Source organism: Urocitellus parryii, chromosome 8 (assembly GCF_045843805.1).
Source record: "Urocitellus parryii isolate mUroPar1 chromosome 8, mUroPar1.hap1, whole genome shotgun sequence".
Taxonomy (NCBI): Eukaryota; Metazoa; Chordata; class Mammalia; order Rodentia; family Sciuridae; genus Urocitellus; species Urocitellus parryii.
This window is the reverse complement of record NC_135538.1, coordinates 117,621,670-117,645,772: the sequence shown is the minus strand read 5'-3', so window position 1 is coordinate 117,645,772 and position 24,103 is coordinate 117,621,670. Positions and strand designations below refer to the sequence as shown.

Genomic DNA, 24,103 nt, shown 5'->3' with positions numbered 1-24,103 from the left:
TCTGCGTTGCCGAGATTCAGTAGTCTGTGACAAGCAGACACCTCCAATTAAACTTACTAGTTCCCGGTAGGTCTCCTTTCAGTGGAATTTTGCTTGAAGTTTCTCAGCCTGACGCCTGTGGGTGTATTAATGAGTCTCTCTGATCCCCTTACCACGGACGCATTGAATGTGCTGCCTCTTCGCCGGTGGCCATGTTGGGCCTCTTAGATGGGTTTCTAACCATAATTTCCTTTTTTTACAGTTTTATTGATATGATTGACATACAATAGACCTCTCATATTTTCCTTTTATTCTTTATTATTGGTACATTTTATTTATACATAATAGTGAGATTAATTATGACACATTAATTTATGTACATAACATAATTTTATAAATTTCATTCCCCATTATCTCTTTTCCTTCCCTTCCACCCTAACATTGGTCTCCTTCCTCTACACTAAAGGTCTCCCTTCTGTTTTCCTGAGATCTAAGCCCCCACCTTATATTTTTCTTTTTTCTCTTGTTTCCACATATGAGAAAAAAATCTACAACACTGACTTTCTGAGTTTGGCTTAGTTTTTTTGACATTATACTCCCAATTTTCATCCATTTTTCTGGAAATGACATAGCTTCATTCTTCTTTATGGCTGAATAAAACTCTGTTGTATATACATGTCACATCCATTGGCAGACACCAAGGTTGTTTCCATACTTTAGCTATTGAGAATCTTGTTGCTATACACATGGATATGCATGTATCACTATAACATTCTGACATTAATTCTTTAGGATAATACTGAGGAGTGGTATAACTGTGTGATATTATGGCTCTATTCCTAGTCTTTTGAGGTACCTCCACACTGATTTCCATAGTGGTTGAACTAACCTGCAATTCCACCAACAGTGTATAAGTGATCATTTTTCCCCACATTCTTATTGCATTTATTACTATCTACATTATTGTTTATCATTGTTTTGTTTTGGTTTGGGGGTGTTTGTTTGTTTGCTTTTGCTTTCCTGAGGATTGAATCCAGAGCCTTGCATGTACGAGGCAAGTGCTTTACCACTGAGCTAACTCCCCAACCCTACTATTTGTATCCTTGATGATTGTCATTCTTACTGGAGTGATATAAAATCTCAGTGTTGATTTGATTTGCATTTCCATAACTGCTAAAGATGTTGGAGATTGTTTCATGTATTTGTTGGCCATTTGAATTTCTTCTTTTGAGAAGTGTCTATTCAGTTCATTTGTCCATTTATTGATTGGGTGACTCAGTGGTGGTGGCAATGGTGGTTCCTTTTACTTTATTTTCTTTTGGTGCTATATTTTTAGATCTTTATATATTCTGGATATTAATTCTCTGTCAAAAGAGTAGATGACAAAAAGGAAGAGTAATTGGCAATGATTTTTCTCTCCTACTGTAGGCTCTCTCTTTGCATTTTCGATTCCTTTGCTGTGAAGAAGCTTTTTATTTAATGCCATTTTCCATTTATTCATTGTTACTTACTGATCTTTAAAAGTCCTTTTGAGGAATTCATACATTGAAATGTTGTCCTTATGTTTTCTTCTAGCAATTGCAGAATTTCCGATCAATGGATCTTTGGTCCATTTTGAGAGACTTTTGTGCAGGGTAAGAGATAAGGATCTAACAAACTACTCATATTTAAAGTGTATCATTTCATGAGTTTCATCCTACATGTCAAAACTTAGGCCATCACTATCATCATAATCAAGGCAATAAACATTATCTATCATCCCCAAAACTTCCCCATGATCATTTGTAAACAATCCCCACCCCCAGTCCACAAGCAATTACTAATCCGATTTCTGTCACTATAAATTAGTATGCATTTTCTAAAATTTTTTAAAATCGAATCAAACAGTAAGAAATCATTTTCTGTCTTCTTTCATTCTGCATGATTATTTTGAGACCTATGTGTATTTTTGTATATATTAATGAAGTCTTCCTATTGTTTAGTAGCATTGAATTTTATAGATATACCACAATTTTCTTATCCGTTTGCCTGTTAATGGACATTGAAGTTGTTTCTTTTTTGGCTATTACAAGTAAATTGTGAATAGTCTGTACAAGTCTTTCTATGTAAATTATTTTCCTTTCTCTTGGGCAGATAATTAATAGTGAAATGCTTGAATCATGATATATTTTATTTTATCTTATAAAATGTTTTTAAATTATTTTCTAAAGTGATTATATCATTATACATTTAAACCAGCAGTATAAGAGAGTTCTAGTTATTTCACATCCTTGCCCACCCTCCATATGTAGCCATCCCAATGACAATGTAGCAGCATTTTGCTGATTTTAATTTTCATTTCCATAGTGGCTTGTGATATTGAGTATTCTAAGGTGCTTAATTTCCATATTTATATCTTCCTTGATGAAGTCTGTTCAAATCTTGGACCACTTTTAATTGGGTTGTTCTCTATTTTTACTGAGAAAACACTTTTATATATTAAATGTAAGTGATCTTTGTCAGACATCAGTAAATGTTTCTCCCATCCTGTGGTTACCTTTTTATTTTTGTGATATATCTTTTGAAAAGCAAAATTTTTATTTTACTTTGATATAGTCCAACTGGCCTTTAATTTTTTTATAGTTTACGTTTTCTGTTTGTTAGTTAAGAAATCTTTGACCAAGCTGAAGATACTTAGACTTTCTCCCATTTTTCTTCTTGAATTTTTAGAAGTTTTCACTGCTGTGTTTAGAACTATAAACCATTTGAGTTAATTTTTGTGTATGAGGCAGTCTAGGTGCAATTTTCATGTACAGGTATCCAATTGTTCTGGCAACATTTGTTAAAGAAGATGATTATCCCTCCCCACTAAATTGACAAAGTGTGTCAAAAGTCGTTTACATGCATATATATTTCTGAAATATATGTAAGTAGATTTCTGGAATCTCTGTTCCATTTGTCTATATATCTACCTTGATTCTAACACCATATCATCTTGATGTTGCTATATAAAAAGTTTAAAATCAAGTACTATAAATTTTCATCTTTATTCTTTTTTAAAAAATATTTATTTTTTTAGTTGTAAGTGGACACAATATCTTTATTTTAATGTGGTGTTGAGAATCGAACCCAGTGCCCTACACATGCTAGGCAAGCACTCTACCACTGAGCCACAGCACCAGCCCTTCTTTTTTTTAATATTTACTTTTTAGATGTAGTTGGACACAATATCTTTATTTTATTTATTTATTTTTATGTGGTGCTGAGGATCAAACCCAGGGCTTTGCTCGTGCTAGGTGAGCGCTCTTCCTCTGAACCACAATCCCAGCCCCCACCTTTATTCTTTTTTCAAGATTGTTTTTCCTATTGTATCTCCTTTGCATTTCCATTCAAATTTAAAAGCAAGCTTATCAATTTCTTTAATAAATCCTGTATGTATTTGAATTGCAATTGTGTGAAATTTATACATAAATTAGGGAAGAATTATATTAACAATATTGATTCTTCCACTCCATGAACATCGTATATCTCTCTGTCACTATAAATTTATTTAATATCCTTTTATTTAGTATTATTTAGTATCCTTTTATTTCTCTCAGCCATGTTTTATAGTTATCAGTATACAAATTTTGCACATCTTTTGTCAATTTATCCATGAATGTTTTGTATTTTTGATGATTCTGAAAATGAAAATGAAAATTTTTAATTATTGTTAGTTTATTACTACATATAAATAAAATGATAATTGTTATTTAATTTGTATCCTGAAAGATTATTAGTTTCAATTTTTCATTACCTTTTTTTTTTTTTGTGGACTCCATGAGTTATACTCTGTTGTAGGGGGTGAAAAATTATAGTTAGCAGGACAAATCCAGCCAACCACCTGTTTATGTACATTCTATGAGCTAAGAAAGGTTTTGACATTTTTCAATGGTTACATATGGAATGAGTATGCAAATATCTATATAATATCCTTAATTTTTACCTCTTGGACCACAAAGCCCATAATGTCTGGTCTTTTACAGAAAAAGTTTGCCAATCCCTATTCTATAGAGTCAATCATGTTACTTATTTAAAAAATACAGTTTTACTTTGCCCTTTACAATTGGCACATCTCTTATTTCTTTTCTTGCTTTTTTCACAGATATAACCTTAATTGACTAGAAGTAGGGACAGCAGACATTCTTAGCTTAGTCTCTATTTTCGAGCAAAAGTTTTATTCTTTCTTTCACTGTTGAGTTTGATGTTTGTAAGCCCTTATTCAGCTTGATAACATTTCTTTCTACTCTTAACTTGCTAAAAATTTTCATGATGAATGCATGTTGAATTTTGTCAATTTTTCTTTTTTGCATAAACTGAGCTAATTATTGTTTGTTCATTTTTTCTAGTAATATAATTCACTTTGATAAAGTTTTTAATCATAAAACAACTTTGCATTCCTTATATAACCTCTGATTGGTTGTGCTGCATTATTGTTTTTATATGATGTTGAGTTTAGTTTATTAAAACTGCATTGAGAACCTTTCCTCCATGCTTATGAGGATATTGGCTAATGAGTGCTAGTGAGTTTTTTTTCTTGTAATGCATTTGATTTTGGTGGAAGATTAATGATGACAAGAATTAAGATGTATTCCCTCTTCTGTCATTTTTAAAATTTTTTAAAATTTTGGTTGTCAATGGACCTTTATTTTATTTATTTATACATAGTGCTGAGAATCAAACCCAGTGCCTTGCACATGCTGGGCAAGCACTCTACCACTGAGCTACAACCCCATCCCTCTTCTTTCATTTTTTGTAACAATTATATAATGATGTTACTTTTTCCTTCAAGAAGAATTTTTCAATGAAATCACCTGGGAGGGCCTGGAGCTTCTTTTGAGGGAAGGTTTTTAGCTAGAAATTTGATTTATTGCTGTTTTACTGTTTTAGGCATTCCTTTTCTTTTGTTTGTGTGTTTTTGTTTTTGTACTGGGGGATTTAACTCAGGTGTGCTTAACCACTGAACCACATCCCCAGCCCTTTTTTTTCTTTAATTTTGAGTTAGGGTCTCAATGAGTTGCTCAGGGTCTTGCTAAGTTGCTGGTGCTGTCTTTGAATCTTCCTGCCTTACCTTCATGAGCCACTGGAATTACAGGTATTCACTACTGTGCCAGGCTAAGTTATTGCATTTTCTTGAATGACCTTTTAGTAGCTTTATTTTTCAAGGAGTTTTCCCATCTCATCTAAGTAGTCCAATTTATAGGCACAAAGTTTTTTCATAATTCTTTTGTTGTAATTTTAATCTCTGCACAATCTGCAATGATGTCTTTTCTCTCATTCTTCATATGGGTAAATTGTGTTTTTTCTTTCTTTCCTGGTTAAGCTCATTATAAGCTTATCAATTTTAGTGACTTCCAGAGAAAGAATTATATTTTTATTTCACTATTTTCTCTCTCATTTCTCTGATTTCCATGCCAATTATTTATACTCTGATCTTTATTATTTCCTTTCTTCTGCTTCATTTGGGCTTAATTTGATATTCAACTTTCTAATTTCTTAAGGTAAACTCTTAGTTCATTCATTTGAGTTCTCCTTCATTGATAGTGTACTTAATGCTATAATTATTTATTGAAACACTGCTTTAGAAGTATTGTTTAAATTGTTATATACTGTGTTTTATTTCATTCACCTCAAAATAATTTTAAATCCTTTTCTGATTTTCTCTTCTGATTCGTGTTTTGTTCAAAAGCACTGTGGTTTTTAGTTTATAAATATTTGACAATATATTTTTGCATTGATTTCTAATTTTATTTCACTTTGGTCAGTAGGTAAACTTTGTATAATTTGAATCCTTGCCAATTCATTGATCATTAGATAAGTCCCAAAGAAGCATTTGACATAACTCGGAGTCCATTCACATTTAAATTACCCAAGAAAATAAGAATCTATGGATATTTTTATGATTATACATGTATGAAGCCCTCATTGTTTTATTAAAATACATCTCTATCATTCAATTTTTAAACTATATGTATGTATTCTGATAATTTAAGTATAAATTATAAAATCAAGTATGACTTGTTGAAATATCAAGAATTCATTTGACAATGGCAGAGAATTATGAAAACTCAATTTGGAAAAGGGTTGTGGCTTGCACTAGAGTGGAGGCAGTGAAGTTTCTTTTCTAAGCATGTAATTTTATATAAGAAATCTCACAGCTTCTAAAGAAGCAAAGCAGAGTTAAGTCCTGCTTTATTTCATGCTTCTTTGCTTCTCAAACATCTAAAACCACACCTCAGATAGTGTTATTTACTGAAAATATGATGGAATAGTCAGTGAAATCAAAGCTGACCTGGTTGCCAGGCTCTGAGTAGAACTGCTGGTCTTTCCCAGGGAGACCTGGGAGAGGAAGGAAGAGCAGCAGTGCGCCTGGAACTCCTAAAGTGCAGAGTCTCCCCCTGCTGGTGCGCATGACCTAATTAATACCCTTCAGATTGTCAATATCCTAGGCACCTTGAACTTCTCCCAGTAAATCATTGTGTTTTAGAACAATTTTTTTTAAAAGAAAGACCAAACATAACTCAAAAAATGTTTACTATAATTTATGTCTCTGAGAGCATGATGAGGATTTTTAATCTGCCACACAAGGAAATTTTTGAAATAACACCCTTATTAGCGATCATTTTCCCCACTATTTCCCATGGTTGTTGCTCAGATTTTCTTCTTTCAGAAATGTTTTCTGTCTAGTTCTTATCTTTTTACATATTAACTAATTCTTAGCTGGCCTATTTTCATTTTGAAAGTTTTTATAACATTTTAAATATTTTTTTTCTTTTGTTTCTGATCTTGTAGTCACAAAATTCATCACTACCTATGTATCTGTATATTTCATTATTGCTTTATGGATTCCTCTCAGCTGTTTGATTACTTTAAATTAGAATGAATCTTATTCATACAAAGACCAATGTTTTTTTTCCTCAGGAAAAAAGTCTTCAACTTTTTTTCCTTCCATTTTCTTTCTAATATCTTTTTTTCAGAATACCTGTTACACAGCAAAAAAATTCTTAATTTTATGTGTTCAGGATAGATTAAGTGGGAGTCTAGCTTTTATTTCTTCTTTCTCTCTCATCCTCTGGTTTTTCATGACTGTGACACCATTATCCAAACACACTAAATTGATGATAACTGCACCCACCTTAAAGAGTGCACCCTTTTTATACTCAAGAATGAAAGCAAGTTAGAAATGAAATAACCTTAACACTGTCTTATTCTTTCTTCTCTTCTTTATGGATTTCACTATGTGTATGTTTACCTTCTTTTTCCTGTCCTCTGTACCAATCACTGCACCAGTGTGGCAGATGCACCCCAGGAAGATCAAATGGTTGGAGAATTCAGTCACACAAAGGATCCTCTCACCTGTCCTCTCAGCTGTTGTCCCTCAACCACCTCAGCAGAGAGCACACAGAGAGGAGACTGTATCAAAAATTGGTGGATGTGGCTTTTCACTCTATTTGAGTGAATCCCTCTGAAATCCACTGAAGACACACAAAGGTTTTAAGAAATGCTGTTACTATACCAAAAGGCAGAAAGCACCGGTGAAAGCAGGCTGTTGGACTCCCCCAAATTCCACCAGCAACAAGCGAACTGATAAAACTACTCAGTTACAAACACATTCACCTTCCATGAAAAGAGAAGGATGATTCAGGGCAGACCCAAAGTCCAGAGAACACAGCCAAGAGCCACTGAAGCCTGGAAGAGTAAGTGTAAAGAAACACCTGTGGAGAATACCCGTGAGGAAGTACACAAAGAACAGACACAGATACAAAAAGTGCAAGCAGACAGGACAGGTGGGAAGGAGTGAGGGGAAGTGATCAAGGAGAAGTGCAGAAGTGAAGTGTCTGCTCCTCCCTGCCTGGAGTCTACTAACTCAAAGAACACACACCTCCCATTACCATGACTATATTCTAATTAGTATTTCTTTAACCCGAGTGCTAGCCAACTACCACAGTCTGGCTGGGCACAAATCACAAGCCACTGAAGCAGGAACAAACTTTATTTCCGAACTCCACCAGCACACTTCACACACACTCCCGGGAACTCCCCCGAACGCCATGGGGCTCCTCTCTTCTGGAAATCCCTCCTCCCGCACTTCCCCAACCAATGGGAACTCTCCGGGAATCCCCATGAGAACTCCAAAGTAGCAGGAGAACTCCAAAGCAGCAGACCGAGGCGGACAGCAAAGGTCCAACATACAAGGGAATCAATCCAGCATCATCTCAATGGCTTGCCTCTCAACCAACACCACTGGCAAAATGCCAGGGGCCATTCCGACTCGGCTGTGGCAGAAAATTCCTAGTTACCAAGATCCTGATTCCAAACACAGAATTCCTACAAATAAGTGGTGTTTTCACCCTGCAGGAAGGAAGCTGACCCTTCCCTCCCACACCTATGAAAGTGAGGGTGTGGATACTTCCAGGCCTTAGAACCTAGCCAAAGAACTCTGGCTAGAGTTTTGCCATCTGGAACTCAGAACAGAAATATGACAACTTTTTTACCTTCTACTTTCTCCCTTTTTAAACAAGAATGCCTGTGCTCTTACCTACCCTATGCCTGCCCCACAAGTATAAACTGGATATTTTGGAGGTAGATAATTTGTCCCTAGCTTCACGGGTCCACAGATGAAGAAGAATCCCATCCCAGGAGTTAGTTGTACTGAATTATTCCCAGGAGTCTCATCCTCAGCTGGACCTGATTTTCATGATATTTTGGACTGTGTGCTGTTGTTATAAATGCATAGGACTTTAAGACTTTGGCATAAAATGGATGTAATTTTACACATGGGAGACATATAAGTCATTATGGCCAGAAGGTAGATGCACGTCAAATGACCCCTACTGAATAACACCCTTGTGTAAACTCCTCCCCTCTAGTGCAAACGGAACCTGTGACTTGAATTTAACCAGAATGATGTGGCAAAGTGATGAGAATATGCTACATGACAAATGTAATAGGATGTTCTTCCCTTGGTTAGAAGTTATAGGGCAAAGGTGATAGAATAATTCTCGATGGTTGTGTTTTGTTATGTGAGACTTTATCTTAGCATGCTTGAGAGATTCTCTCTTGCTGCCTTTCAAATAAATTCCATGTTATGTTAGCACCTGTGAAAGTCCATGTGGCCTGTAGCAGCTGAGTGGGAATCCTGGTCAGCAGTCTACATGAAACAGGACCCTCAGTGCTTCACCCTAAGTAGGTGGATCCAGCCAATAACCTGAAAGAGCTTGGAAGTGGATTCTTCTCTAGACAAACCTCCAATTAGGAATGCAGCCTGGCCGAGCTTGATTGTAGGCTGTGAGACTACAAGTAGAGGACCCTCAGGAGTTGCAACTGGACTTATGGCCTACAGGAATTATGAGGAAATATATTTGTGTTATTTCTGACTGCTGTTTATGGTAATTTGTTTTGCAACATTAGGAAACTCGCTGATACTCTTTTGCCTATTTAATTCATTATCATTTACTTTGCTGTTTTTATACTATTTTACAATGCCCTTTGTTATGTTTTAATTTCAAAACTTTATTCATTTGTCCTTTAGTCTTAATTTTTAATGTGATTTTTGGCTTTTTCTTCTTTCCTGAGTTAACTCATGTCTTTCTGTATTCTGTTCATTTCATTTCTAATTTGAATTTTCCTTCAATTCATGAATGCTTGATTCCATCTGGAGTTCCCTTGGGCTTCATTACTGGTGTTGAGTTGTCCTTGTTCCTCTCTTTATTCTTGTATAGAAGACACTATATGCTAGCTAGCACGGCTTTAATAGATCACATCTACAGTTTTTTATTTATTCTGTGAAGTCTATTTTCCTATGCTATGCCCAATGATTTATATATTAGGGGAAGAATTTTTTGTGGATTGTTGAGTTTCTTAGTTCAAGATCACCCTCTAGTGCTAGTAGAGTGCAGTACAGTTTCAATAATGTATCAGAAGTTAATTGGTCTGATTTTGTGATTCTTTTTTGTTTCTAAAAATAATTCAAATTCCTCCACTTACTTCCCTTTTGTTTCTACTACTACATCTCTTAGAGGAGCCTGAACCATTTAAGTCTTCACTCTATTCCCGAGATCAATATCTTCCCAAGTCTATCACATCTGATTCCACATTCAAGTCTCTCCCAGTCCTTAGATTCCACAGCAAGCATGGGATACAGTGCCCCTTATTCTAGATCCCAGATTTGTTTTCAAAATGTCTTCACTTAGAATAGGTTATTTTCACAAGGATGATTTTCTGTCTATTTCCCTGAAGCCCCACTGTACACTATCTTCTTCTCCAGTCAGTCTCCATTAGTCATTAAATAAGCATCCAATGTGGCTTTGATAGATTTGGGTATTTATTTCCTTACTTATGCATTAATTCAAAATTCATAGTATTTTCTGCCTTTTGGTTATACTGTAACAGTGGGTTATATATGAGTTTCTTGTCTGTCTTGTAACATAAATCAGAAAAGGATAGTTGGATTATAGTTAGCAAAGTGAACCATCAGTTGGACCAACACTATATCAAAATATATGAGATTCAGTTAAATTAGAGCTTGAAGGGAAATTAATCCCTTTAAATGTGTACACGGGAACTTAAGAAGAATTTAGTTAATGATATGAGTTTCAACCTTGAGAAGGTAGAAAAAAGTCATTGATCTAAAGAAAGTATAAGAAAAATAAATAAATAAAAGCAAATATCAATGAAAAAGAAAACTGGTAAACAGCATTATCAAACACTAAAGATGATATTGTATAATGATTAATAAAAATGTATAAACTTCCAGGAAAGAAGAAAGAGAAATTACCAGTAAGAAAATGAAAGTAGGTCTATCATTACAAATTCTACAGACACCAAAATGGCAAAAGGAGATTTATGAATAGCTTATGCCAACTAATTGAACACTGTATTTTTACATATGATTTAGCTTACATATCAACTAATTACAAAGTCAGACTTACCATTTCTGTTTTATAGATAAGAACACTGGGCTAAAATTAAGTACATCAATTGTCCAAAGCTATGTAGCTAAGAAATGAGAGAGAACTTAAATTCCTGTCTTTTTTTAAATATATTTTTTAGTTGTAGATGTACTCAATACCTTTATTTTGTTTATTTATTTTTATATGATGCTGAGGATCAAACCCAGTGCCTCACATGTGCCAGGCAGGCGCTCTACCACTGAGCCACAACCCCAGCCCCAAATTCCTGTCTTTTTAATATGAAGTCCAGGAACTATCCTCAGTCTTGCTCAGCTCTGCTACCATGATGAACTTTGACCACAGGTGGATGCTGTGACTACAAAGAGGTTATGGAACTAATAGCAAAACTTTAATTTTACAGCACTTGAAAAAGTACAGATTTTTATTGTATTATACATGTTGACTAATACTAACTTGAGTGCTATTCAGGGAATCACTAAGAAAACTTGCATTAAAAAAAAGAAGGGGGCTGACTGGGAATGTGGCTCAAGTGGTAACACGCTCGCCTGGCATGCGCAGGGCACTGGGTTCGATCCTCAGCACCACATAAAAAAAATAAAATAAAGATGTTATGTCCACCAAAAACTGAAAAATAAATATTAAAAAAGTTCTCTCTCTCTCTTAAAAAAAAGGAAGGATGAACACAGTATAACATTCAGTTTGAGTATAACATTCTATATCAAATAATATTTGCCTATAGTATACTTCTGAATGTTTGAGAATACTAGCAAATTGTTAGAAAAATTTACATGATTTAACCCTCCATCTCCTCCCACTAAATTAGCAAGAGAAACATTTTCTTTCCTCATCAAATCAAAGGAAACTTTGTGTTGGTCATTGTCAAAATGTTATTCTTTCTTTTTACTCAGATGATTATGCTAAGAACTTTGCTTTGCTAAATGTAAAGCTACCACGTTAGGCTCAAAACAACCAACAAGTGGCTAAAAGTGTAAATAGACACCTGGGCACAGTGGTGCACACCTATAATCCCATTGACTTGGGAGGCTCAGACTGGAGGATCATAAGTTTGAGGCCAGCCTTAGCAAGTAATTGACATCCTGTGTCAAAATAAAAATTAAAAAGGGCTGGAGGTGTAGCTCAGTGGTAGAATTTCTCTAGGTTTAATCCCCAGTACCAAAAAGGAAAGAAAAAAGCGTAATGGATAAAGGAGGCAGAAAAACAGAAAAAGTAACTGATCTCCCCCAATCTTCCTCAAAGTTGCATTTTACACACACAAATGCATGCATGCACATACAAACCTGCCATCTATTATTTGGTAGCAGGAATTTGCCTGGATTTTCCTTTATTCTATCTGAGCTCTAAAACTAGACACTTACTATTTGATGGTGTTCAATCTCATGCATTAAAAAATCTCAGGTGATTAAACAGATTATGTATCAAATAATAATAAGAGATCAAATTGCAAAAAATGTTTGGTCTGCTGCTAGAAACACGAGAAATTTGTAAAGACAGAATGTAAGCTAGAATGATAAAAGCAACAATTATGGATTGTTATACAGAAAGTTAGAAGCTACAAAGTAAATGGAATAGGTTCTGAGTGGATCCAGAAACATCTTCTAATTACAGAGGCATATGTGGAAAGAATGAAGCAAAAGACTGCCAATATCTTCAAAAATCTATGCCAAAAGATTTTTTTTAATATTTATTCTTAAGTTTTAGGTAGATACAACATCTTTATATTACATTTTATAAGGTGCTGAGGATCAAACCCAGTGCCTTGTACATGCTAGGCGGGCACTCTACCACTGAGTCAAAAACCCAGGCCCATATTCTAACTTTAGGTAGATGTGAAACTCCACAGGGGCTCATTGTTTATGGGAGGCATAATTAGCAGAGGCAGTTATCATTGATGAACATATGGACAAACTTCAATTTAAAATATGTAACACCATACACAGACAGAACATAAGGAGCATATAAAACAGAAAAAAAAATATCAGGAAGATGTAGAAAAGGAGATATCAGTGTGGGTGGTTCTACTTGATACTACACATTTTTAAGTATTTGAAAATACAGATGCTTAAAATTCTGGGGCTTTTGAGACAATGAAGGAAGAACTTGATTAATTGGAAGTACAGAAATAGAACAAAATAAAATGTTACTTAAGTCCTACTAGTTGGGCTCTTTTTGAGAATAAAGCAAACCCAAAATACAGAAAAAACACATAGAAAACAAAATTTTGTTTATTTGGTTTCTCTAATGTCCCAGTCACCAAAAACACTAGGAGGAGGGATGTGGAGTCGGGTGGAGTGGGGCATGACACAATGAAGATTTCCTGGAGCAGTAATAGTTAATACAGACTCAACGGACACCATACAGTGACCATCCATGAGGCTTCCCAGCAACATCCACCCAGGGCTCCTCCCTAGATCTTCACATTCTGCCAGAGTCCATGGAGGTTCCTGTTCCTCTCCTCCATCTACAGAATGAAAGATCCCTCTGCTCCATTGTGAATCTCTGCTCCTACAGCATTCAAAACAGGGGAAGTTCACAGGCTCCTTCCAGGTCTCTTTGTAAAAGTACTTCAACTGGCAACTGAGGTGTCAGCTCCAGGGGTTTCTCTAATGGGCTGAAACCCCAGACAGCAAGGGGAGCTCTGGGCTCCTCCTAATGCTTTCTTCCAGGAGTTCTCTTTAGGTCACTTTCTTTGCCCAGTTCTCATCCCTTCCCCCATTCAGAAAAGTGACTTCTGAGGTTTCCCTTGAAGAACAGTGGCCATGAAGAAAGCTCTGATCCTGGGGGCTCTCACCCTGCTGGCCATCGTGAGCCCCTGTGGAGGTGGGGACATAGTGGGTGAGTACATGGTTGAGGTTTAGGACTGAGAGAGAAAATTTAAAAGCCTGACTGAATTTGTTGCCCCATAGTAGTATATGAAACCACGGTTCTCCTGAATCTGAATTGTTATACTTATTTTCCCTCCAAGAAACCAAAACCCCTGAAACCTAATCTTTGTAGACTAAACTGAATTCTACAATGTCCACCTCTCACTGAGAATTCACGAAGGGCATTATTGTCTTTCTAAAGTCAGAACCAAATGATATACTCAAGCATTATTGCAGCATTAATTTATGATAACTCCTGAAATTAGAGATCTTTCTCCAAGTATATTGCTTTCCTTTCACAGCAGATTATGAACCTACTACTCCTCGCCCACTTTAAACTCTTTCTCAAAGCGATTGCTGATTTATTCTTATTTTATTCGTTATTTTAGGATAACTAAGTCCATAAATGTTTTTGACATACAGAAAATAGTATCTTTTGTGGTTTGTGTCCAATTAATTTATATTTTCCAAGTTTGGGCTTTAGAGGCAAGGAGAATAAATTTGACTGAAGATCATGAGAATGGGAAAAATTAAAATGATTAGCAGAATGACATTGAGCAAGTCAATTCCATATGTGATATTCAGATTTCCCACGTGTATAACCAATTAAGACAATTTTCTTTCTTTTGTACTAGGAATTAAACTTAGGGATGTTTTACCACAAAGAATTGATCTCCAATTCTTTGTTTATTTATTTATTTATTTATTTATTTTTGCTTATAGACAGGGTCTCACTAAGTTGCTTAGGCCTTGCTAAGTTGCTGAGGCTGATTTTGAACTTTTGATCCTCAGCTTCCTGAGTCACTGGGATTACAGGTGGACGCTATTGCACCAGTCTCACTTGTCCCTTCTGCTATATGAAGCTATAGTGAAAAGGTGGCCTTCTAGAGAATAGGCTCTGCAAAAGTCACATCTGCTGGTGTCCTGATCTTGGTTTTTCTAAGCCCCAGAACTGAGAGAAAGAAATTTCTTCTGTTTATAATTCAACCAGTTTATAGAATGTTGTTAAACCAACCCCAAATGGACTAAGATAGAAAATAGGCACCAGCAATGGGGTACTGGTGTAAGCAGTATGGAAACAGCTTTGGAACTGCAAAATGGATACAGGATGCAAAGATTTTCTGCTGTGTGCTATAAAGGTCCACACAATCATGGACAGAATGTGAAGGATGATTCTTCCAGAGGCCCAAAAGGAAAAGAAGAGAGCTATAAAGAGAGAGTCTCAATCTCCTTAGTTAATATCTAAGTAATACCTAAGAATCAAAGTAATCCTGGAAAAAAATGCTGGTAGATTTTCAGAAGTAAAGGTCATTATGATGAGGCCTAAGGTGGAAATGAAGAGCATGTTATTATGAACTGTGGTAAAGGTGATCCTCATTATGGCAAAGAATGTGACTGAATTGCATTTGTATCCTAGCATTTCCTAGAAGATAGATTGTATATTTGGGTAAGGAAATTTCTGAGCATAGTGTTGGAGGTGCAACTTGGATATTCTTGGCTATTTGTACTGTATGATAAATTAATTAAAATGAAGTTGATAATAAAAAATAAGCAGAACTTTAAATTTTGGATAATCCTCAGCCTATACATATTGTTAAAAATGAGATGGCCTATTTGGGAAAGATCAGGCTATGGCCAAGGAACCATTTGATAAGGAGGTTAGTATGGATTAGTCATCTCAACCAAAGCCAGGTGCTAGTCTGACGACAATGGCAAGATTTGTCAGCCATCTAAAGAGAAGCCAGGAACTGTTATCCCAGGCAATGGAAGAATGACCTCAAATGCATTTCAGAGGTCATTGGAGTTGCTACCATCCAGCAAAGGCCTAGAGGGCAAGTGCCCTGGAAACACTGAAGTCACTCCAGAAAGCCCCTATTAGGGTAATGCCCAGCAGATCCAGGGCAGTACGACACAGACACACAGCCAATACCTAGATAGAGCCACCATAAAGAACTGGCATGAAGGTGCAGCTTTCTAAAACCATGGGGTCAGTACCTTCTGGAGCCTTGTAGGCCCAAATACTACCCTGGGCAAGACCCTTGAGGTCAAAACATAAAGGCAAAGAAAATTATTTTCTATCTTCAAGGTTTCCTTCACATTCTGTCCATGATTGTGTAGACCTTTCTTTTTTACTACTTCTCCACTTTGGAACAGGCATGTCTATCTGATGCCTGCCCCACCATTGAACTTTGGAAGCACACAGCATGGCTGATTTCATAGCTTCATAACTGGAGAATAATTTTCCCCAGAATATCTTGAATCAGTGATATATGATTTAGATGGGAGTCTGAACTTTAGACTTTTATGTTGGTGCCAAAACAAGTCCAAATCTCTGAGACTGTTGAGAATAAATGCAATTGGGAAAGACATGAATTTGGGAGTCCAGAAGCAGAATAATACAGGTCATGTATGATATTTTGTTATAGCAACCAAATAGAGTAATACACTGCAATATTCACAGTATTTCCTATGCCTTCTTGTTTATGAAGTTTTTTTTCTCTCCCTATATCTCGCCTGCCCACTCTTATCTTCATATTCTGTAATGGTTATTCCCCATCTGACCATGTTGGCACTTATGGCAGAAATATCTACCAGACATATGGTGACTATGGCCAATTTACATATGAATTTGATGGAGATGAGCTGTTCTACATAGACTAGGAAAAAAAGGAGACTGTGTGGAGGCAGCCTGAGTTTAGCAATTTCGTGACATTTGAAATTCAGAAGGCCCTGAGAAACCTTGTTGTGGTCAAAAAAAAAAAAAAATCTGGACACTTTGATTAAAGATTCCAACTTTACACCTGCCACCAATGGTAAGTGTCCACATTCTGCTTCTCTTCGCTGTGCCTACCTCACAGTCCAGGTCTGCTCTCTTCCTTCCCCAGGGGTAGGTGTTCTTTCCATTTCATTGTAAATTTCTCCCCCTTTCAAGTACATTTATTGGCAAATACTTAGTCTACATCATAATAATATTCATTTAATCTTTAAATATCCCTCTGCTAGTTTCCGTGAGATGTTCCTTGAATTCCTACACAAGGATATTCCGAACTTCTTGGCCTAAGAAGCTCTAAGCTGGTTTCTCTCTCTCTCTCTCTCTCTCTCTCTCTCTCTCTCTCTCTCTCTCTCTCTCTCTCTCTTCTCTCTCTCTCTCTCTCTCTCTCTCTCTCTCTCTCTCTCTCTCTCTCACACACACACACACACACACACACACACCCTGTGGATTCCCAAAGAGAAGAATATGTTCTGTATTTCAAAGTGAAAAAAGTGGTATAAAAATTATTCTAAAATGACAAGAAAATATCTCATTAGTATCTGGGGAACACGAGGCTCCTCCAAAATGATTAAAAATCTCAAGGCACAGTTATCATAAATGTGATATTTTCATTGTAGAAATCCTTGAAGTGGCTGTGTTCCCCAAATCTCCTGTGACCCTGGGCATTCCCAATACCTTCATCTGTCTAGTGGATAACATCTTTCCTCCTGTGATCCATATCACTTATTTTTGCAATGATCGTTTAGTTCCAGAGGGTATTGCTGAGACCACCTTCTATCCCAAGAGTGACCACTCCTTCCTCAAGTTCAGTTACCTCACTTTTGTCCCCTCCACTGAGGATTTCTATGACTGCAAAGTGGAACACTGGGGCCTAGAAGAGCCACTTCTTAAGCACTGGGGTATGTTGAAATCCTATCATCATTTGTCTACCTTCCAGTTCTATCCCCAAGCTACATGGTCCTACTTTAACCCTTTAACACCCATTGCCACAACTTTATTTCCCACAATTGCAAAGTTGTCCAATAATTGACTTCACTTTTTCTCAAAGTCTAGGTGTCTTGGGTATTTCCAAACACATGCACCATTTTCTCCACAGACATATCCTGTCCTGTGACTATGTTTCTTTTTTCCCAGAACCTGAGCTTCCAACCCCTAACTCAGAGCTAACAGAGACTGTGGTCTGTGCCCTGGGGTTGGCTCTTGGCCTCATGGGTGTTGTGATAGGCACCATCCTCATCATCCAAGTCCTACACTTTCGTGGAACTTCCATCCACCATAGGACCTCATGTGTGATAACCTAGAAAACAGACAGGTAAGGACTCAGATGTGTCATATCTGGAACTGGAGATAGGGAGGCTGAGAGTGCAGGGTTGGCATCCAGTATGCCTAAATGTATCTGGAAAACTTATGGGCTAATTGAAGAATGGCTTGACCTTGGGACAGGGGCACAGGCCTCATCAACCTCATACTGTCTGTTGTTTCAGATAATCACAATTTACAAGAAAGAAGAGGAATGATTAGCTGACTCAAGCTCTCTGTGCAGGCCTTGCTATATGACTTAGACCCACTTCCTGTTCTGGTTTATGGTATTGCTCCTTCCATGCCCTCCTCCCTGCCCTACTTGAGTGGAATTCATGAAATGTTTTTTCCCACAGAGATTACTTGCTCTTATAAAATCTTCCAACTTAGTCTTACATGATTGCCTACCTTTCACAGAGAGAACTGTCCCACCCATTTACCTACTTGGCTTTTGGGTCACCCTCATCCAAAATCTGTGTGAAAATTAAATAAATAAATCTCTTTCTGTGGTGTCTTTGCTTAGAGTATACTTTTCCTCTGTCTTTTTCCTAGAACTGATTTAGGTTGTGCACAAGAATGGAAGAGATTATGTTGAAATTTTATCAGATTTCTTAGGTCCTTATCTTTTTATCAGGCCATATTAATAACACCACAGCTGAAGTATCAAAATGATATTGTATCATAATAAAAGATTTTTTTTTTTACATTCAGAATTTCCTTTTTGCTCTCACTCTTTCTTTACCCTTTTCAGGATCAGTGAGTATAGTGAATACTTTATTCCCTAAATGTAGTATTTTTGTGAAAAAAGAAAGAGCAATGCTTAAGTTTTGAGTTTTCAAATAGCATTCTAAAAGCTATGGAAGAAATAAAAACTTGAAATAAAATATTTTTAAAGTCATATATCGGATTTTCAAGAACATAAAGTCAAAATATTCTCCACAAATGCTGGATTTAGGAAGATGGCAGTGTGAGGGAAGTTGTCTGCTCCCATAATTCACCCCAGATGAGATGGAAGATCTCTGGATTGGCCAGACAGAAGACAGAAGTAAAAACAAGAAAATAAAAAATGCTATGTGTGTCCCAGAAAGTGCTTCATACATTGATCCTTTTGTGGGTAACATCAATGAAAACTAACAAACAGAGAGGCAATACACTGGATAAAGGCACCTATAGCAGGGGCATCTAGAGCCTCATCCCCTGTTGACATTTATGAAAGTATAAAAACATTTAAATCCACTCCATGCTCAAGCTCATAAATTGAGATTATTGACATTATAACCTAGGCATTTTTATGATATAAAATATTGTATATTTTCTGAACATGTTAATCATCCAATATTTTAAATGTGGGCCCTTAAGTAACCTCAAAATAGGTTTTTGAGGAGATGGTGATGCTAACTCATACCATTTTCACTAAAGGACCTAGTCTAAGTGGATGAGATATATGCACATGGCAGCATAGGATAAAATAGTATATAACTGTGGAGAGTAGTGACAGAGAATGGGAGAGCAGTGACTGAGATTGGGGGTTCTCTGACCTTATATCTGTGACACACCAAGTGCCTGGGAAAGTTTCTGTGCAAGGGTACATACAGGATGCCTCGATGCTATGGTAATGCCCTGCCTGAGGAGGCTCTGTGCCAGAGTCTTATCAGCTTCAACCTTGATCTCAGGCACATAGCTCCTGGGAATAGAGGAATTCTCATGCTAGACAACGACAATGTTTCACCAGCTCTGCTACTTCTGAGCCTGCTGGCCTAAACAATGTACCCTCTTGAGCACTGCACAACTGCTCCTAACATTGCACTTTGCAATGTGGAATGCAACTATGGAAAAGCTGCATAGATGTTTCTAATTTTGTAGTTTTCCAGAGTATAAAGAATAATGCTTGCATAGTCTTTATCCTGATAATGAGATACACATAAATAAAGATTGCTGATGTAACTCCCTAGGTCTGATTCTCCATCAGAGAGCAATGTTCCACCAGATGCCAGCTTTATCACAAAATACGCATGAGTGAATCTCTATATTTTCTAATTCCCCATGGCCCTCACCAGAACCACCAGTTTGGCTGTGCTGGTCACAGCATATAATTTCTGAATGATGGTTCTCCTTCTGAGAAGAGGTCTTATGGTGGAAAATCCTCCAAAAGAATATCCCAGTGATTTTTTTTGTCTAAAGTACAATTCACTGTATACATTTTATTTACAATTTTGTACTCTGTCTTAAAATGAATGGGACTGCTTTTTTTTTACTTCAGCCATTTTTAACCAAAGCAAAATTGCCTAAGGAATACAAAGTGTTAAAATACAGCATAAAGATATGAAACCAGGCATACTAATTCTACTTAGGAATGTAACTATGATGTTACTTTTTTATAATCCATAATTATGTTCACGAAATCACACAAAGTTCCTTATTTGAATGAAATGCATAAATTTGTAGCAAAAAATCAAAGTATGCACAAAATTAATAATTATTCCACTTTTGTGTCATTCCTAGATGCTTTATCTTATGTTACATGAGGGAAATGGAAAACTGGAATCAGAATCATCAGTGTTATCAAGTAGAAAAACAAATAAATTAAAATCTAGCAGCCCTCTCAAGGGTACAGTAAATATAATGCTGTCAAAAGAAACAAAGTAAATTGCTAGAAAACTGTATGCATCATGTTCTTTCAAAGCATCAAAATATACTCTGTATACAATGGAACATAAACTCATTTTTTTTCTTATTTAGGTATAGAAATGTAAGTTCTTTTAAATTTTGTCAATGGGCAAAACTTGTTTATAATGACATTTCTACTAAGCTAATACAAAATGGGCCAGGAACACATTTATGGAATCTGTTGGAGTGTGAATTATAATCCTTTGATTGGGATAGTGGAACCTCTATTTTTAAATTTTTAAAAATAACATCGAAGTATAAGACAAAGGCAAATGAGACTTCCTTATATCTTAGAAACATTTAGATAAAATCAAATTTAAATGCAGTTCACTCTGCTTTTGAAGAGGTTTTGTCTCAGCCCCAAATCTCAATTGCTTGAAGCAGTCTTCTTGGAGAACCCTCAGAAGGCCTCTTCTTAAACACAAACCTATTTTTAGAGATAGAGCCTCTCTTAGTAACTGTGTCTTTATGAGACTGATAACCAATCTCTATCTCTCTTGTATACTCTCCCTATATGTGTAACAGCCTCTCTGTATTCACATTCAGTAAGTCCATGTTGCTGTCTTATCACCTTTAGCTCTAACATGAAAAACAGCTCCACATACATCATCACTGTGGTCATCAAAAGATTCTCCAATAAGGCACAGCAGTGTCTCTAGACAAAAGCTGTCACGGACACTTCATCTTTGCTGTTTGTTCAGTGTCATGGGCCACCTTCCGCCCCATTTGTGTTTCTCATCTTCCCACACATGCTCAATACCTTCCTTAAAATTTGAGTAGTCACAGCCAGGAAATGAATTACTAGACAACTAGCTAAGATTGTATACAGCCCCAAAGTCTTCAACTGTATCAAACCTAGAGATCAGTAGAAGGTTTTCTTGCCAAGTTTTACATTTATCATTTTTAAAAAACCAGAATGCCCATCTATTCTGTAGAGGATGCTTTACATAGTGTTCTGGGTTAGCAACCTCCTGATGAGAGTCTGTTTTCTCCTTCTCTGAAGGCAGAGGATTAGCAGTAGGGGTGGTTCCCAGTTCCACAGTCACCATCCTAGATGAATACCCCCAGTGATGTTTGAGGCTAAGTTACAAATGCCAAACTTAGACCTGAAACTGGAAGTGGAAGGTCTCATGTGACACAAATTAAGACAAGAAGGAAGAGGTGAGTACTTTATAGAAAAGCAAAAATCTTATAAAGAAACAAGAAAAGAGAAAAGTGGTATAGCAAGTTACTAAAAAGTGGGAAAGCAAAATTTAAAAATAATAAATCAGGGTTTGATATCCTGTGACCCAGAAGATCTGTTTCATTTCAGATTTCATTCTTGCAGATATTCATTTTTAAAAGCATGATTGTTAAATTCTAATTTTTGGTAGCTTCATCAGAATAATTTTCTTTCAAGTTGTGTATTGACAAAAAGAACAAATGAATTATTTGGATCTAAATAGTTTTCTCTTGTGTTGTAAAATTGTGAAAAGAGGTATCTTGCATGTATTGATAAGAAAATACCAAAGGGGTTGATAAGTTATTCCTTTGCTTCTAGACTCTGTTTAAGGGTTCTGTTGATCATGTAAAAGGGACACATGTCTCTCATATAAGCAATGTAGGACAACAGTTTCATGAACTCCATCATATTCAAAAACTAGTGATTTCTTGTCTTTCTAAATTTACAAAGGAATAAATACTACTGGAAACATGTTATGATCTTGAGATAAGAAATTATATTAGAAAAAAATAAGTGTAGTTTAAGGGGGAAAATTAAGTGTAGGTCCACATTCTTGGTAAAACATAAAGTACAGCATATTTCTCTTTGGCATTTAGCCTGGCCCTTAATGAGGATCACAAAGATAACTAACTCATCTGAAACTGGTTCCCCTGTCTAAGACAAGACTTAGGTACAGGTGGTTCAATTGGGAACAAGAATGATGGAAAAGCATAGGAAAAGGGTAAAGGAGGGGAAAACACACACACACACTCACAAAGGGATGTGTTGTTAAAATTACTATTCTGGGCAATGGAGATGATATTGCTGCACAGTAGGCAGAACACCTTCCCTAACCATCATCTAAAGGACAAAAGTCTTACCTATTGTCTTCTACCCATATTGGTTGAGGACTGCCTCCAGGTGCACTGACACCCCTAAGTTCCTAGGCTACATGTTAACATAGGACAGATGGGCTCCTGAAGATGGCTCTGAGTAGCAGGACAAGATGTGCTTGAGGGAGGGAGTCTGGATTTCCTCATAACCTCCCACAACAGCTGCAGCTGACATCAAATGGACCACAATGTCATGGTGAAGGGACCATATTCCAGCACTTCTACTGCCAAGATCCAATGACAACCCTCATTAAACCTATTGCATCACTGAGTCTTCATGCTTATGCATGATTATATAGTCAATATAAAAGACCTAATAAAGAAGGTAATTAAAGGATATCCCAATCCCTGATAGCCCCAAAACTGCTGTTGGTATTCATCTTCTCCTGGCTCTACCACATATTCAGGCTTTCCCTCACCCCGGGCCAGCATTCCAACCTGCCCAGCTGGCTTCCCTGATGGGGAACTACAGGTTTTATCACCCCAGTCGCCTCATCTTGCTATCATTGTTTTCTTATATCTAGCTTATCATATTTCTCTGGTTCTTTTAAAGATGTTTTATCTTTAATCTTCAGTAATTGGATTAGAATGGTTCTGGTGCATGTTTTATTTTATCTTCTCTGGGCTTCACTGAGCCTCTTCAGTTTGTAAATTTCTGTATTTGAATATGAATTTGTTTCTTTTTCAAGAACACTTTATGCAACTAATCCCTTTCTTCTCTTCTTTGGGGCTCTGGTGACATGAACATTAGACCTTTTGATATTGTCCCACTGGTCCCTGGAATGTCTGTTCACTTTTTAATACTCATTTGGTTTTTCAAATTGTTTACTGGATATTCACCCATCTTCAAAATCATTTGTACTTTTACCTGTCATTTCCATTGTGCTATTGATTTTCTCAGTGAATTCTTATTTTGCTTAGGTCATGTTTTTATTCCAGATTACTGGGTGGAAGCAGGGGGAATACGGGGGATTGAAACCAGGGACACTTAATGCTGCTCTGTGCCTGTGCTGAGAATATGCCACTCAGTGTTTTGTCTGGCACTTGGATGGTAGTTTATTTCATAGCCCAGCTGCCTTTGAACTTGTGATTCTCCTTTCTCAGCTTCCAAAGACACTGGAATAACAGACATGTGCCACCACAACCAGCTTCATTTTTTTTTAATATGGTGTGTCTCCCTGCTAAAAACTTCTAGAAGTGGTCATGTTTCCCCAGGATTATTTGTGTACCAAATAAGTTTGGATTATATTCCTCACATTTTGAATATACATGTGGGTTTTGTGTTCTATTAAATCCTCTGGAAAATGTTGAAATTTTTGCTTTAGTAGGCAACTAACCTCATCAGGTCTAGAAGGCAACCTCTGTCCCATCTCTGTGGATGGTAGTACTGATGTCAGTACAGTTTCTCAATCCTTTCCAATTCTGCTTTGTGCCTATGCTGAGCATATGCCACTCAGTGTTTTCTTCTGCCACTTGGA

At 36.6% G+C, this 24,103-nt stretch overlaps 2 pseudogenes; one reads left to right on the top strand and one right to left on the bottom strand.

Annotated features, from left to right (window-relative positions):
* Window positions 1–13,687: 13,687 nt before the first annotated feature.
* On the top strand, window positions 13,688–18,624 carry LOC113177800 (HLA class II histocompatibility antigen, DQ alpha 2 chain-like; annotated as a pseudogene).
* A 2,261-nt stretch (window positions 18,625–20,885) lies between these two features.
* On the bottom strand, window positions 20,886–21,580 carry LOC144256453 (eukaryotic translation initiation factor 4E pseudogene; annotated as a pseudogene).
* Between the last annotated feature and the right edge of the window lie 2,523 nt (window positions 21,581–24,103).